Source organism: Aptenodytes forsteri, unplaced genomic scaffold (assembly GCF_000699145.1).
Source record: "Aptenodytes forsteri isolate BGI_AS27 unplaced genomic scaffold, ASM69914v1 Scaffold841, whole genome shotgun sequence".
Taxonomy (NCBI): Eukaryota; Metazoa; Chordata; class Aves; order Sphenisciformes; family Spheniscidae; genus Aptenodytes; species Aptenodytes forsteri.
The window spans coordinates 51,096-54,924 of NW_008796189.1; positions in this window are offsets into that span (position 1 = coordinate 51,096).

The window sequence follows — 3,829 nt, forward strand, 5'->3', positions numbered from 1 at the left end:
TTGGCGCCCCCCCTGAGCACAGCGGCCCTCAGGTGACCCGGCGGTGCCCCGCCTCTGAAAAAGGTCCCTATTTTTAGCAGGGGAATGAAGAGCTTCCTCATTCCTGCCCAAAATAGGTCCCTGCGGGGACCAGCCAGGGAGGGGGCTTTTGGCCAGGGGCCGAACTCCTTAATGGGCCCTGCTGCCGGAGCGGGCTAGGGAAGGCTGCTTTGCCCGGCCATGGGGTGGCAGCTGGGCTGGGGTCTTCTCCTGGCCGTGCCAGCAGGACCTTGCAGGCGCTCACCAGCCTGAGACCCCCCTTACACGGCCGGACAGCCACCTCTCCTCTGGCCCGGCTCCCCTGCTGCCCTCCAAGCCGTGCTGCGTGGAGGCCCCAGGACTGTGGCCATGCCCATCCGGGATGAACAAACTCTGCGGGAGCTGGGGCAGGCTGGCAGCAGCCATGGGGCCGGCCTGTGTGCCCCTGTGGAGGGCCAGCACCACCCCAAAGGGGGCTGCCCACAGCCCCACAGCTCCCCACCCTGGGACTGGGGACCATGCAGGGACCTGGGGTCAAGGGCATGTCACTGCAACCTGCCTGGCTGTGTGGGACTGAGGAGAGGGATGCACAGTCCAGCAGTGCCAAGGGCCACCCCCAACACATAGGGGCCTGTGGAGGTGCTGGGACCAGGGGTGAAGCCTCACTCCCCCCTGGGGTGCAGAGGGGCTCTGCTAGCCATCTTGCAGGCTCCTCTTTCCAGCCCCAGCCGCAAGGATTGGGTTACAGCGGAAGCGTCTGTTTGGGTTGATGATGGCCTTTTCTGTAAGCAGAGCTGCCCAGGGGCAAACAACACCGCAGAGCAGATCGATGGCTGGCACTGTCTACTCTGGGAGGAGGAAAATGACTTTTCTTGAGACGAGGCCAGGGGAGGTGTGTGGGGGCTGGGAGCATCCTCTGGTCCCTATCGTGATGTGGGGGAGCACAGCTAACAGAGGCAGCCACAGAGATAGCACTTGGCACAGCATTTTCTGGGCTCTGCTTTCTTTGAGATGCTCTTGGTGTTCTGGACGCTTTGTCTGGGATCATTGGGGGACTGCTGGGAACCCTCCGAGGAACATGGGGGTGCTTGCGGCTGCCTAGGGAGGATGAGGAAGAGGATAAGGAAAAGATAAGGTTAAGGGAAGGAGAGCCACAGGAGACCTTGACTTCTGGCAAGTTTCTGGTAAGCTCCAGCTGCTTCTGATAAGCTCTACCAGCTGCCTCTGAGGAAGGAGTGCTTGAAGCCCCTGTTCCAGCTGAGCCCAGGTTAGGGAGGGGCCAGCATCCCCTAGGCAGTGCGAGGAAGCCTATATAAGAGCCAGGCTCAGCACACAGGTACTGTAGTGTCACTGACAGAGGCAGCAGTTTGTGCAGAAAGGTGGGGTTTTGTGGGTTTGGGGTTTTTTTTAAAGTATCAGCACCTCTTTTCAGAGCAGCACGCATGTCCTTGGCGTACCAAGGTCACAGTCCCCAGCAGCCATTGGAGCAACTCTTCCTGCAATGCTGGAGGACGCAGCCTGGCTAGCCCTGAGCCGCAGAGAGTGTGTGGGGCCTCTTGCTGGGGCTGGTGAACCTGGCTGGCAGCCTGCAAGAGGTGTGTGGTTTTGCACATCTTGGACCTGGGCTGCCAAGTGGAGGAGCTGCTAGAGGAGGTCAGCAGGCTGCGTGGCATCAGAGAGGGCGTGAAAGAGATCAACTGGATCACCTCTGAGACCCTACAGCTACAAGAGCCCAAACCTTCAACTATGGTGGCAAAGTGAGTGCCTGCCAGGTTTGAAAATGGAAATGCCCTCGATGGTGAAGGTTGTCCTGGTGACTCCTGGCAGCAGAAGGATGGCTCTTGCTCCACCCAAAAGTTTTTGCAGTTATGGCATAGGTTCAGTGCCCTCATCGCTGACGAGGCGCAGGGAGCACTCTCCAGTCATCTTCAGGTGACCTCTGCCAGCAGGCCAGCTGACCTGGTAAGGAGACCTTTAAACTGGGAATGGCAGGGGAGGGGACAATCGTCACTCAGGTGGGGATGTGGTGGATGGGGTGGGCAAGAAAAGGGCTCAGGGGGTGTGAACAGCAGGGGCTCTGTTACCAACAAAACAGGATTGAATTGGGGTCACTTCAGCATAGGGGCACGGATAGGGCAGTGCCCGCAGGACAGTGTTGTGGGCAAGCTCTCATGGCCTTGCTGGGAAGTGGGCGTGTGCGGGGGCCACTAATGCAGGCAGAATGGGGAGCAGATGGGAGGAACTAGTGGGCTGTGAGCACTTACAGGGCTGCAGCCTCTTTGGGATGATGGCTGATGCGGCAGCTGAGGGCTGATGGGTCAGGATTAGCAGGAAGCTGTGTGGGCACTTGCTACACACAGCCTGATCAGGATGCAGCCTGCCTTCTTCAGGCATCTGGAAGAAGCCCCATGTCAGCAGGCCCTGGTCCTTACGGGGAGCTGGAATGCCCCTGATATCTGCTGGAGAGACAGCCCAGCAGGGCATAAGCAGCCCGGAAAGCTTCTGGAGCATGTTGACAACACCTTGCTGACACGGGTGATTGAGGAGAGGTGCTCTGCTGGGCCTCACAGACAAGGAAGGACTGGCCAGGGGAAGCTCAGGATCCTGAGAGAAGAAGAAAAGACAAAAGCAGGACCACAACCCTGGATTTCAGGAGAGCAGACGCTGGCCTCTTCAGGGATCTGCTTGGGAGAATCCCATGTCCTGGAGAGAAGAGGTGTCCAAGAGGACCAAGGACCAGCTCCTCCAAGCTCAAGCGGTTCATCCCAATGAGCAGGAATCAGAGGTGGCAGGTTATCTGCATTGACCTAGGAGGAATAAGCATGCAAGGATGGGGCTAGGGCCAGTTCAGCAAAAGGAAATGCCAAGTCCTGCACCTGGGGAGAAACAACCCTATATATCAGCACATGCTGGTGGATGACTGGCTGGAAAGCAACTTCCCAGAGAAGGCCCTGTGGGTCCTGGTGGGCAACAAGTCTACTACAAGCCAGCAGTGTGCCCTCGTGGCAAGGAAGGCCACTGGGCTGCATTAGGAGGAGCACTGCCAGCAGCTGGAGGGAGGTGATCCTCCCCCTCTGCTCAGCACTGGTCAGGCATAGCTGCAGTGCTAGGTCCAGTGCTGGGCTCCCCAGTACAAGACATGGACATACTGGAGAGATTCCAGCAAAGGGCTGTCCATCTTCTACTGTGAGGGTGATCAAACCCTGGCACAGGCTGCTCAGAGAGGTAGTAGAGTGTCCATCCATGGAGATATTCAGAACCTGACTGGCCACAGTCCTGTGCAACCTGCTCTAGCTGCCCTTGCCTAAGCAGGGGGTTGGGCTGGATGATCTCGAGGTCCCTGCTAGCCTCAGCCACTCTGTGTCCCCGAGGCCTCAGCACTGCAGCTCCCAGGCACTGGGATTGCTGCTGCGTTCAGGGAGCCGCTGTGGCTCCCTTTGCCGGGGCTTTTCAGAGCAGCACGCATGTCCTTGGCGTACCAAGGTCACAGTCCCCAGCAGCCATTGGAGCAACTCTTCCTGCAATGCTGGAGGACGCAGCCTGGCTAGCCCTGAGCCGCAGAGAGTGTGTGGGGCCTCTTGCTGGGGCTGGTGAACCTGGCTGGCAGCCTGCAAGAGGTGTGTGGTTTTGCACATCTTGGACCTGGGCTGCCAAGTGGAGGAGCTGCTAGAGGAGGTCAGCAGGCTGCGTGGCATCAGAGAGGGCGTGAAAGAGATCAACTGGATCATCTCTGAGACCCTACAGCTACAAGAGCCCAAACCTTCAACTATGGTGGCAAAGTGAGTGCCTGCCAGGTTTGAAAATGGAAATG